The 14,159-nt window shown below is 43.6% G+C and overlaps 1 long non-coding RNA gene across 1 annotated transcript in view; it reads right to left on the reverse strand.

Moving 5' to 3' along the window:
• Window positions 1-8,599, reverse strand: part of LOC144761521 (uncharacterized) — an 80,347-nt gene extending 71,748 nt beyond the window's left edge. The window contains exon 1 of the long non-coding RNA XR_013595758.1: window positions 8,489-8,599. This is a non-coding gene — a long non-coding RNA (uncharacterized LOC144761521). The remainder of the gene's footprint in view (window positions 1-8,488) is intronic.
• Window positions 8,600-14,159: the final 5,560 nt, after the last annotated feature.

Genomic DNA, 14,159 nt, shown 5'->3' on the forward strand with positions numbered 1-14,159 from the left:
TTTGGGTAGAGTATAGATACAGGGGAATCTAGGTTTGTCTATTTTCAAATATGTTAATTCTTCCCTGCTGATAAGACCCTCATGCCACCATTTTTCTAGGTGGATGTTGATGTTAGCCTTTAGTTGTCCCATTGGATTTCCACTCAGTCTTTCATAGCATGTGTCATCTCTCAGTTGTGTCAAGATCTCAGTATTGTAATTTGTCGTGTTCATTACCACGATATTCCCCCCTTTATCTGCCTCCCTGATGGTCACATTTGATAGTTTACATAATTCCACCAGTGCTTTACGTTCATCTATATCTAGATTATCAGACAACCTTTTATGTTGCCTGTTATGTTTCAAGTGGGTGTATAGGTCTTCAGTGACTAGTTTGTGAAACATGTCCACACTATTACCACTCGGTAATGTGGGAGTCCATCGAGACTTGTTATGTAGACCACTAGAGATGGTGTTATCAGGTTCTATATCATGGTCAAGTAACAATTCATCTATAGACATATGGTCCCTGTCATCATCTACTATAGACAATAAAATCTCACTATCTCTGATATCTTGTATTGTAGGTATTACACGAGTCGCATACGAGGCTTGTGTTTCTATGCTTTTATTCACAGTTTGCATACAATCAAAATGTTTTTTCAATTTTAATTTTCGAGTAAATTTGAATAGGTCCACCATAGATTTATGGATGTCGCCCTGTTCCTTTGGACAGAAACTCATGCCACGTTCAAGTACAGAGATCATACCAGGAGATAGTTCTTTATCACTGAGATTCACCACTTGCACACCAGTACATTCATTCATATTATCCGTTACTTCCTCCAGGACCTCAATCTCATTCCCTGTCTTCCTGCATTTGGATCCTCCTCTTTTTCCCCTCCTTGTCCTTTTGGTGTATTTACCTTTTGTCTTGATTGGTCCCTGTCTCCCCGTTTTTTCCGTTTCACCTCCCTTAAAAAAGCACTACATTGTGCAGCGTCATCAGAAGAGATTCCTTCATTTTCACTAGGAAGGGTCTCCATAGATGTTGAAACAGAGCTCGCTGGGGTTAGGTTTTGAGCTTGTTCCGTGGTTCCCTTTGTTCCTTTATCTATCAAATGATCATATTTCCTAGCGTAGGTAAAAACTCTACCCTGTTTGTAGTCAGTCTCATCCCTTTTTATCTTGCGCGCTTTGCGCTGTTTAATATCTATCTGGTGTTTCTCTAGTATCCTCTTTAGAATTTCGTAGTTTTTTTCTGTGGCTTCGGGGAGGTTAAGTTCTTTAATTTCCAATTCCAATGATGCAATTTCACCCTGCAGTTTCTTAACTTTGCGAGAAGCATTTTCAATTAGAATGTTCATCAGATTATTTGAATTGGAAATTAATTCCTTTTCCCAGGCTAACAGGAGATCCTCCTCAAGATCGTCATAAGTTGGTAATATTTGTGAGCGGAGTCCCCTAGGGATTCTCTTAAGACGTACATATTGCTCCAGAGTAGCTCCATCCCACCATTTTGAATTCTCGGCTATCTTAAGTCTTTCTAGTTTGACAAATTTCTCCCTCAAACCCTCATGCAAGTGGTGAATCTCAGTGATAAAGAACTATCTCCTGGTATGATCTCTGTACTTGAACGTGGCATGAGTTTCTGTCCAAAGGAACAGGGCGACATCCATAAATCTATGGTGGACCTATTCAAATTTACTCGAAAATTAAAATTGAAAAAACATTTTGATTGTATGCAAACTGTGAATAAAAGCATAGAAACACAAGCCTCGTATGCGACTCGTGTAATACCTACAATACAAGATATCAGAGATAGTGAGATTTTATTGTCTATAGTAGATGATGACAGGGACCATATGTCTATAGATGAATTGTTACTTGACCATGATATAGAACCTGATAACACCATCTCTAGTGGTCTACATAACAAGTCTCGATGGACTCCCACATTACCGAGTGGTAATAGTGTGGACATGTTTCACAAACTAGTCACTGAAGACCTATACACCCACTTGAAACATAACAGGAAACATAAAAGGTTTTCTGATAATCTAGATATAGATGAACGTAAAGCACTGGTGGAATTATGTAAACTATCAAATGTGACCATCAGGGAGGCAGATAAAGGGGGGAATATCGTGGTAATGAACACGACAAATTACAATACTGAGATCTTGACACAACTGAGAGATGACACATGCTATGAAAGACTGAGTGGAAATCCAATGGGACAACTAAAGGCTAACATCAACATCCACCTCGAAAAATGGTGGCATGAGGGTCTTATCAGCAGGGAAGAATTAACATATTTGAAAATAGACAAACCTAGATTCCCCTGTATCTATACTCTACCCAAAATACATAAGAACGCCCAATATCCACCAGGGAGACCCATCATCTCCAGCATAGGGGGCCCCACTGAGAGACTTTCGCAATATGTTGACAACTTTTTACAGCCACTGGTACGTAACTTACCAGCATATATCAGGGACACTAAGCACATCCTAAGTATTTTGTCGGATGTAGCATGGGAGGAGGGCATGATTATGGCAAGCCTAGATGTCACCTCCTTATATACCAACATAAGAACGGATTTGGGTCTTAGGGCAGCCAGGAAATTTCTGGAGAAAAGACCAGCATCCCAATGGGCACACACGGAGATACTACTAGATATGATGAATCTAATACTACAAAACAATGTTTTTCTATTTGAAACCACTTGGTACCGTCAGAAACAGGGAGTAGCCATGGGCTCCAGATTCTCCCCCTCGTATGCGAACCTGTTCATGGGCAGGTTCGAGGAGGAGTGGATCTGGGGCTCACAAGGCGCAAAGTGGAGTGAATATATCATTTACTGGGGTCGCTATATTGACGACTGTCTTTTGATTTGGGCTGGAGACATGAATAGTCTCATGGAAATTTGTGAACATTTAAATTCAAATCTGATGGGTATTCATTTAACTCACTCCATAAGTACCACTCAAATAGAATTCTTAGACTTATCACTGTTTATTGAAGACAACAAAATACAAAGTAGACTTTTCAGAAAACCAACCTCTTGTAACTCCCTATTACATGCTGGGAGCTCACACCCAAGACATCAAATCCAATCCATTCCCTTTGGAGAATTTACCAGAGCAAGAAGAAATTGTAGTAAAGATGATGATTTTTTAAAATGTAAACATAACATGAAGAGTAGATTCATATCTAGAGGGTACAATAGAGACATGATTGCCAAGGCAGAACAGAGAATAGACAAAATTCCAAGAGAAATGACCCTTCGGGACATACAGAAAGAGAACAATAAGAATAATAAGATCAGATTGATCACTAACTATGATAATGCAGCAACTGTCTTGAGAAACAGTATGCATAAACATTGGTGGATATTAAACAATGATAAAGCTCTGAATAAATATATCACTAAAAATCCTCTCATAACATACAGAAAGGGGAGGAGTATAAAATCCTGGATAAGTCCAACCTACCCAGTAAAATCTAAAATAGTTCCTGACTGGCTGACACAAAAAAGCATTGGTTTCCACAAATGTGGAACTTGCAAAATATGTCCCATGGCAATGAACAAGATTAAAACATTTCGCAACTACATGGGAAGAGAATTTGTGATTAAGCAACTACTTAACTGTAATAGCTGCTTTGTAGTTTACATGATTAAATGCATTTGTGGCAGTTTTTATATAGGCAGCACGAAAAGAATGTTAAAGGAGAGGATTTTTGAACATATAAGAGCCATCAAACACCAAGACACGAGATATAACACTGCCACACACGTGAACCAATGTCCCAAACAAGGCAAATGCAAAACAATCAGCTTCTGTGCAATAGATCAGGTAAAAAATGATCCAAGAGGAGGCAATAGAGAATTGGCCCTGCGGCGCAGAGAAGCGTCATGGATAGTGACTATGCGTGCGGTTGAGTACGGGATGAACTCAGATCAGGAACTACATTATTATTTGGGTGACTAATTTGGAGTATTATATTGAACATCAAAACAAAAGAGATGTTTTGTCAATCATAACTGAACTGTATATAATGATTTTTACCATCAAACATCTGATTGTACCCTCCTACTTCAAATTTGTAATAATGTGTTAAATGTACCATAATGAAAACGGACAACTGTGATTATATTTATGACAGTCGAAAATGTATGCATAATAATATATGTCTTTAACCCCACAGTTCTCATCTGACACTGTATAACCACTTACTAAGTTAATGCACGTTTAGGCTAAATATAGTCACTGCATTACACGTGATTACAAGTAGAACTAAGAGCACCGACGCACTGAGATTGCAAGGATATGATATTCTCGGTAAATATTTGAACACCATTCAAATATGGCGGATTAAGATATCGTGTATCACCGCTAGACCTGAATCGTGAACCGGATTGGGAAGCCGCTGTTTATGTACTAGCTTCCGGGTCACGAACGCTGACTTTCAAAATACGGAAGACCGGTCGGGACTTTGCCGCCCTAGGACTCCATAATATTGGGAGGTAAGCGCTGTACATCTAACGGGTCTTTTGGACATAGTAGAATGACGAGCATTACTAGGTTACTTCTAATAGCACTCGCACTAACACGAGCCTATGGCTTTTATTTTAGCAGCGGGCGAGAACTTCACTCCATCGATACTACTGGAGGAAGGACTTGACGATCCTAGACTTATGCCGGGATCAAATAAATAGATTACCGGAGAACGGGGAATATTAAGAGTTACCGATCTGAAGGTAAGCTCTTGACCCTATACTGGCAGGATTAAATAATCAAATTAAGGCTTTAAATAGACCAGATCAGGACAAAATGTATTCGTTGTGTGATTTTAGCGGACTCATTTGATACAGACCAAGACCTGACAAAGAAATTTTTTTTTTGCCCATGCCACATAAAGCTGGGCCGGAAGTATAACCAGCTAGAAGGTACGTTTTCTACTTATGGCACGGCTTTAAAATATAACATTGTCATAAATGTAGAGGTAGAACGTGGACCATGTTGGAAATTTAATATCCTTTATAACCTGATCATTTTAGGTACACAGGTCCATTAGCACTTGATATCAGGTAAGCCTGAGTATGAAGTACTCAGCATCCTAATGAGTTTAACAGAGCACCTTTTTTTAAACATATTATCTTGAATGACTTATAGAACCGGCACTATTAATTCACGAAATTGAACACCAAACGGGTTGATGAATACTGGGGTGAGCACAAGTCCGTTAACTATATTTATTATAGCACAATATACATAGGAATAACTATCACGAACTGTGGGGTATTGCTTCCATCTCTGGACATTGAGATGTCTCTACTCGTTTCTTTATGGGAGATTACTATCACTCCCACCTTCTTTTTCCTCCCCAAATGCATGGATCTATACTGCACGAGGATGTACATGAGAAATGTTTTCTCCCACTCATTTTCATGTAAATAGAATGACTTAATGTATATTTGACAATTACGAGATAGTGTATCTCGCAACTCCAATATATTTTTGTATTGTATCTTTTCCCAGCCCTGATGAAGTCGTGGGTCTCCGCCCAATCGACGAAACACGTGTTGGCTGGACTGAGGGAAAGCCTTTGAGATTAAATGAACCCTATTTCTCTTCACTTCGTGTAATTTTGTGGAATTTGGAAATATTGCACGACAAATCTTTGTTTGAAAATTTCTATTGGTGTGATAGGTTCTGAACTTATAAACTTTAATCTGTGGATTATTGGTGGGTTATGATGACAACCCATGCCTAGGCACCCAACTACATACATAATCATCAGTATAAATATTAGCCTATATATCGTGAAGCGCCAATTCTGCCAAGATCAGTCATCCTCTGAACCTGCAGAGGCGTGAAACATGTTGACCGTTTTTTGATACCTAGGCACAATGTGCCATTCTGGGCTATACTCTAAATTAGAGTTTTTTAATCTGCCAAGAGGGATGTAACATCATTATAACCTTTAGGAGGTTACCCCTTGACAGTTTTTCATTCACTATGCACGCATTTATTGATACCCCCAACATTGGACCCACCCCTACCCCACACACCCTCATGCACCATCCGGCATGCCTCAAAAGATCTCAGAAAAAGCGACCCTTCGGGGGACCCGTTGGGAATTGCAGCGCCGGCCCAACGAGGAGCACAACCCGATGATGAAGCATGACACCCCCTGGGGTGTGTGAGGGCAACAAGAGGCAAGACTAGTCCTTCCCTTGTTTGTTGGGTGCGCCCTACTTAGGACTCCCTTTCTCTTCACCTATTCCTATCACAAGGCCTTTGGATCATTTGACCCGGCCTTTTGGAACAGTGTCCTGTTTTTGATGTAATACATTCTTGGGGAGCATGGACACTGGACCATCAACCAGCTCCCTGGTCCCCCCTTCCTTGTTTTGATAGAGTTATGGCACGGCAGTTTAGCCGAGGGACCTTCACACTTTTCTATCCCTTCTGGTTTCTTTTCTTTTCCTGCACGAGACCTACTCTGATGTAATGGATGGGAGCTCCTAGGGTATACACACCAGGGTTACCCTTTTTGACCTTTCCACGAAGTGGGTGACACACACGTCTGTTTTTATGCCCCTCTAGTAATATTGGTTTAGACCCCTCCTCTGCTAACATTGAGAGCATGAGATCTATAGGGGGTTATCCTTGTTGTTAAAGTACACACCTTACTGGTGTACATTCTTTTGATATCCTGCGTCTATGTTTATTATATCCACTCGCAAACTAGAATGTTCATGCCCCCGGGAGTAGTGGTACCAACTTTGCACATGCGTGCTGCGGATGAGGTGACACGCATGCGCGGTTTCGACCTTAGGTTCAGGCCCGCCCCTGGCAGGAAGTGGGACCCAGGTATCTACGAGCTCCAGCGATTAAGGCCCGCGCTCACGCCGCGTCCAGTGCACTAACAATTTAGTGGCGGCAGAACGCGATAGGTAGTATGCTGCAGGCACCAGTTATAATACAGCCCGACAAGGTGCGGGCGCCTTACTCTCAAAGCTATTGGAGTGAGATTCGCTCATATTGGGATATAAGAATCCCTCAAGCGTTTACTGAGGGGGTTAATGTCTCATTTGGTTTCAGTAAGTAACAAGTGAAAGGGGCCTTTTATTCGCTTGTGGACAGGCACTGATACATGAGTAAGAGTTCATCCGTTTGGCAATATGATTTCCCTTGAGATGTGTTATACCATGATATGTTCACATGTTTTCCCAGGCTCCCATCTATAGTTTTTTGCTAAATAAGGGAATGACTAATTTCCTACAGGTCTCGCTTTCTATTCTTGTTTTGACATTGGTATGTGATGCACACAGCAGTGGCACACTAAGTTGTATTAAGCAAGGCTAATGCACTTCCATTGCATTCTCTCTTTTTCTCTTTTCTTGTCCTAGGTTTTGGTCAGGAGCAGCATAATGGCCCACCCTGACCTGTACTTTGGGTATACATTTTTATTTCTCTATTCACATGCACTTCACCATTGTTTTTATGTCCTGGTCCTGAAGAAGCGCCAACGACCTTAGTGGCGACAGAGGCGTGAAACATGTTGACCGTTTTTTGATACCTAGGCACAATGTGCCATTCTGGGCTATACTCTAAATTAGAGTTTTTTAATCTGCCAAGAGGGATGTAACATCATTAAAACCTTTAGGAGGTCACCCCTTGCCAGTTTTCATTCACTATGCACGCATTTATTGATACCACTAACATTGGACCCACCCCTACCCCACACACCCTCATGCACCATCCGGCATGCCTCAAAAGATCTCTGAAAAAGCGACCCTTCGGGGGACACGTTGGGAATTGCAGCGCCGGCCCAACGAGGAGCACAGCCCGATGATGAAGCATGACACCCCCTGGGGTGTGTGAGGGCAACAAGAGGCAAGACTAGTCCTTCCCTTGTTTGTTGGGTCCGCCCTACTTAGGACTCCCTTTCTCTCCACCTTTTCCTATCACAAGGCCTTTGGATCATTTGCCCCGGCCTTTTGGAACAGTGTCCTGTTTTTGATGTAATACTTCATGAAACACACACCACCATGGCAAAGGTCAACTCACTCATTCCATGTGTTTTCACCCTCTATGTGCGGTGAAATAGGGGTGTCTTTTTTTACTGCCAAAATTTCTCTGCTCATTCTTAAGTCATGAATTGTGCGATAATAATTTTATCAAGCATATACTGATTCACTCACGCTGATAATAAATTATTATTGTTGTCCTGTTATATATTAATTCTGACATATGTTTTTTTGAGAAAAAGAAGCTCCCACATTGTGCATAATATTCTTAATCTCACCCAAGATCGATTAGTATTTTATGCCTTGTGCCTCGTTGTTCCACAGCCGATTAATGTCAGAACAATAGGATAGCTTAGCACTGCCACTGCCAATTAGCGTTGGAACAATAGGGTAGTTTAGCGCAGTGTGGAGTTATCTCAATACGTGCACGATCAGCGATTTTTTACAGCGATATTAAACACATACCTGTAGCGGGTTTCTATCCGTGTCTCAACGGTTCCCCAGTGAGTCTAGAAGGCCTACTGGAATAATTTATAGGTTTTTAGAAAGAGGTTTTGATAATACATTACGGTTTTGTAGCTGTATAAGACGTTCCCTCCCGCTACCTGCAGTCCTTTTATCGAGCACTACTTGTGCTGACTCTGCCTCTGGGGCCCGGGAAACTGGTGTTGCTTCCGGGTGTTGTTTTATCGCGTGTGCGAGTGTCTTCATTTGTAAAGAAAGACTAAATATCTTGAGTCTGTTCTTTATTATGTATCGCCAAAATAGAGCTGCGAAATGATTATAAATACATTTTTAAATTCAAGACGCTGTCTGACAAATAAAATTGTTTTGAAGAGAATCACTCTCTATATAAATTAAGTATTACTTATGATAAAAACAGACTTAACGCATAAGGCCCCTCTTCCCTTTCCAACGTCATCATTAGCGTACTAATGTCAGGCTAAAAAAGACATCGCTTTACGAAGGACCCCTTTCCAAAAATAACATAAGGGGTAACAGACAGCATCTTGAATTTATACATTTATTGTTATTAAAAAGAAAAGCATTATGGAACATGTTGTGCAAGTAAGGCCTTGTAGGCCACTGGAGCTCTAATACCCATATGTGATTCTTGTGTCGAAGCTTTAATAGAAAATGTGTTAAAAACAGTTTCTTTCTTATTATGTTTTTAGAATAGATTCTGTGTATCTAAAATCCACAGTCAATGCCAATAACCATTAAGCTATTGGTACTGTTTAATTATTTTACAGCATTTGCTTGTAACCAGAAGCTATTTCACAGCTTCAGGGTGCTGACAGAAGGTTGGATTATCTCTGACTCTTCTGCGACATATTAGCTGTAGAAAACCCAGATATATGGAGGCTCATTTTAATTACGTGACATTGAGGGTTCACTCTGACAAGTCATGGTACTGATGCCATCAGGTTTAGGAGCTGCCGAAGAGGTTGTCAATAAATTAAGGATTGACTTCCTTGAGAGGCAGAGTTACTGGTGAGTCCCGGAATGCCACACAGTCACCTTCTGATTAAAGGAAGATCCCTCAGTCAATTAGCATTCCATCCCGACCAGGCACCCTCTCGGTGATAATGTTATAGGTTGAAACGTGTTGGCTGATTGCTTTGGTGATACTGCTATAGATGGGAGTGTAATTCTTATCACAGGTAACTTAACCACTGATGATGTAAATGCTACTGAGTGTCAGTCACTCTCTCTTTACTGTAACAGTTTTGTCTTATTTGTGAAGCTTATAATTCTCAGAAAAATGTCAAAGCTCAAGTACCTGAAAAATGCAGATACTGGCCATGGAGAACACAAATGAATGGTCAGCAGCTATTCAAAAAGGCATCAAATAATCCATAGTAGGTAAGTAAACATGCAATATAATTTGAAGGAAAGAGACACTCTAACCACCTCTCCTCCAGATATTTCCTATCATGAATGTAGCTAGGTGATATTAAAACAACATTATGCCTAGCAAGTGAAAATCATATATCCAGGAATGAAAGAGATATGCTTCTGCACAACATCTAGTCACATGTTATGATCTGTTTCTCTTTGAAGAGATATCTAGACAATTTTCTTTTGTAGTTGACACAACTCCAGGCTAATGACAATCAAGATAAGGGTTAATATGGAAAAAGAGGCATACATCGATGGAAATGAAATATCGTCTTTTTTAACAGATCCGGCTGCTGTGAACTCTACATCAACCTCGATTTGCAAATATGTAGCTAGGCAGTGACCTAGGTCCGGGGTTTGCTGATTGATAGATTACAGGTGGGAGGGTGCATAACTGTCAGGCAAACACTCGGGCAGGAAACTCCTGAACAATCCACAGATAGTTGAATCGCCATTACATTGGTCAGGAGAGATTGCCCTAATGAAGTACACATGGCTGGAGGGGGTACGCGTTCTCCTAAAACACCATAAAGTCAGAAGATGTGGAAAATGACAATGTATATATACATAAGCGGCGTTCATTTATGTTCACCCTCGCCACTGTTGAAAGTAAGCGAAATTCACGAAACAGTGGCCACGCCATCTTGCCCCCTTTTTAGGCCCCATCCCGAACATAGACAGCAGCCATTTTGTGTGTCATGACCTCTCTGCCCACTGCCAATAGCCTGCGCGCCTCTCTCTCCCCCTCACTCCCCAGCCTCGCAAGTATCCCCCCCGCGCCCTGACAGCCCCCGGTCTCTCCTGCTTGGGTCATAAACGCACCTCTAAACACGACCCTGTCTCAGAGCCACATCCCGTGCTGAAACCCCTGCCCCCTCGCTCTTTCATCCCACCCTTAGAACAGACCCTTTGATAACCCCTTCCTCCTTGCCCAATTGTCCGGCCTGATCCCAGGCCATCACTTAGCCCAACAGATGCAGTTTATTGCCCCAACAGTAGGACCTCGCCTCACTTCAAAGGAGCGGGGATTAATCAATGCCCTCACACCCCTAGATCCGACCGATCACCCGCATTTCTGTTCCCAGCGGAATGTCCAGCTGCGCGATAGCCATCATGCTGAGATTAGGGGTGGGGACTCCTACTGTAGATATGTGTGGGAACGGGCCTGAACTGGGGATTCCAAAGATGCCTTTTCCGTACTTCAAAGCAATACCACTTTTGTCACAAATGTAATAAAGCCATAAAACTGTGTATAAGAGGCCAGGCCTCAGAGATGCGGTTAGAGCACCTCGAGAAGATACCCTGTTGTCTGATTTGACGTGTTCTGCTCCGTCGGAATAAACTCCTGTTTCCTGCCTTCCAGTCTCCAGCGCCTGCCTCTTTATTTGATAAATTGTGAGTTGGGTGAGAAGCGGCTAACGCCGGGCAACCCTTGAAAGGGATAATCGACCTGATCTGCCTGAACCCCTTTTGTTTAACAATTGGCGTCCCAAACGTGGGGCCCATCAGCGACACGTGGATCCAGTGGGAGAGGTCCCAACGACAGAGTGAACGACTGCAACGATCGGGAAGAGCTCCTGCCCGATAGACCCTTGTCTGGCAGCCGATCATCCGAACTTCACTGGTTCCGAGCAGACCTCTCTCGAGTGATCTACGGTCCTGACTGGGAACCATCAGGAGTGCCACAACAATTACGGAGAATAGAGGACAATCGGGCGCTGGAAGCGGAAGACGAGAAACTGCCCATGCGGTCCGGGTAAGGTCGTGTAACACGTCGAATTGCGAATTGATTGTTTGATTGTCATTGGAAAATACTAGTATTACGCATTTGATTGTTTTGTCCTGAGAGATTCTCTGTCTACAAACGGGGAAGGATAGGAGTATTCTCCCTTTGCAGATAGTGAAGGGTGGGTAGCGCAGGCTTTTGCCCCCGTTGTAACCCGTCGCGCCTACTTCCCTCTCCCTTTGATTGATTGTTATCCAAGCATTTATTGTTTTGGAATTGGTTCTCTTTGGATCATTCTCTATTTGCAAACAAGCACAGAGTCGCAATACTCTGTTTAGTCTTTGCAGATAGTGAAGGATAGGTAACGCCGGCTTTTGCCCCCGTTGTAATCCGTCGTGCCTATTTTTATCCCTCATTGATTGATTGTTTGACCGGACATTAATCGTTCGGAATTGGTTCTCTGAAAGGATCTTCTCTGCCTACAAACAGGGAGGAACAGGAAGATCTCTCTCTTTGCAGATAGTGAAGGGTAGGTAGCGCAGGCTTTTGCCCCCGTTGTAACCCGTCGCGCCTATTTTATTCCTCATTTGATTGATTGATTGTTTGTCCGAACACTGACTGTTTGGAATTGGTTCTCTCTTTGGGTATTCCCTATTTGCGAATACTGTAGAATAGAAATATTCTATCTAGTCTCCGCAAAGTAGTGAAGGATAGGTAGTGCAGACTTTTGTCCCCGTTGTAACCCGTCATGCCTATCTTCCCCCCATTGTTCAGTAGTTGGTTCAGCCCGGACCATTTATTAGAGGTAGATCATCTGGCTCCACCGGAGGACACCCCTAATAAAATAAAAACATTAGGAACAACCCCTCAGGAGAAATATGAAACTAGTGAGAAGAGCCGAACTCAACGCCATGATGACTGCAAGACAGCCCGGCTCCACCGCCCACCCCGCCCAAATAACGACAAACCCTACGCAAATATTATAAATATACAACACTCCAGCAAAGTGACATGTTAAAACGTTTTATTGTGCAACTATATATATTAAGCAACTATTTACATGGCAAACGGCTGCAACAACAAACCCACAATGCATTTCGCCATCTGCTTGACGCCGCTCCTGTCCCTCCTTCCTCAAAGTAGCAATGTTGGGCTACTTTGGGCTACTTTTTAGTAGGTTTTTGGGCGTTAGAAAGTCTACAAAAGCCATCAGCTGGCGAGGTAGCGTCGGTGGCGGCCTGGGGTGGAGGACCATTGCGCAAATAGCCCGGAGGCGACACCACGCGCCGAGGCCTGACCCCAGGATGTATCAGCGTTCCGCTCGACGAGCCCCGCGGTTGGCTGACCGGGGGACCCGCTCCTGTGGCCTTGGCAAAGAGCGGCGGGCGCCATCGGCCGGAGAAGTCGTGGGGTGAATGGCCCGGCCCGGAATGTACTGGTCCTCCCATTCCCTTCTTCTCCCGGCACCTTGCAGGCCACGGGGGGGAGGGGGATGTCTTGCTTATGCCTCAGACCCCCCCTCTTTTTCATCGCCTGGTCCAGCCATAACGAATGTCAGCGAGACGGCGTGGGGTGCACTGGGAGGAAGAGGCGGCGCGGACGAGCCTCTCCCGCCTCCCCAGGTGGAGGCCCCTCAGCTGCACCCCCAACACTCCACTCACCCGACAAGGGTTCGTCCACTCTTGCAGTGCAGCGACGCTCCACTCACCCAGCAGGGTCTCGTCCACTGTGGCGGTGCAACAACGTTCCGCCCGACAGGCTGGAGTCCGTCTGCTCTTACGACCCAGTGACTGCCGGTAGCTGCAGAACTCCTAAAAATGGTGGTCGACTCTGCAGGAATGGGCCTGGTGTGAAAAGATGGCCGGGTAGCCTATCAACCAGAAAATGGGCCCCCGTCCAGAAGCGTTCTCCTCAGCCTTGAAGATTCTATGAGAACTGCAGGGGCCCCAGGCCCCCGATGGGGAACGACTGCCATGATTGTCCACAGAACGACCAAGACGTAGCCACGAGACGTTGGCGCCCTCATGCTGACGCCAGCCTCAGTTTGAATGACCAAAAATACTGCAGACTACCGATTTGATCAGTTCCGGTGGAACACCAGTATGACCCGGTAGGAAAGATTGTTGCCCCCCCCCTTTTTTTGATTGATGGTTCATGTCACCGGTCCCTTCTGTTGCCCTTTAACGAAACTTTTGGACTGCCGAAAGAGGCTCTGGTCCAACCATGAGTTGGTGAAGACATTTTTTTGACTATACATGGACCTGCCTGACCCCACCCAAAATGGCGCCGGTACAAACGAAACTCGCAACTCCCTGTTGTGTTCCGGATGTTCAGCCTTGATATCATGAGAAATGTATGCAGTTTTTTTGAAGCGCATGGCGGGAGGGGATGGGTACTGATTGAACATTCGGACAATGAATTTATGTTAAGTTCTGACGCGTCATTGATTAAAGTTCGAATTTTCGACACTTATGGTACTTGCCCACAATGAATTTTCGATATGATTTT

This window comes from Lissotriton helveticus, chromosome 6 (assembly GCF_964261635.1).
Source record: "Lissotriton helveticus chromosome 6, aLisHel1.1, whole genome shotgun sequence".
Taxonomy (NCBI): domain Eukaryota; kingdom Metazoa; phylum Chordata; class Amphibia; order Caudata; family Salamandridae; genus Lissotriton; species Lissotriton helveticus.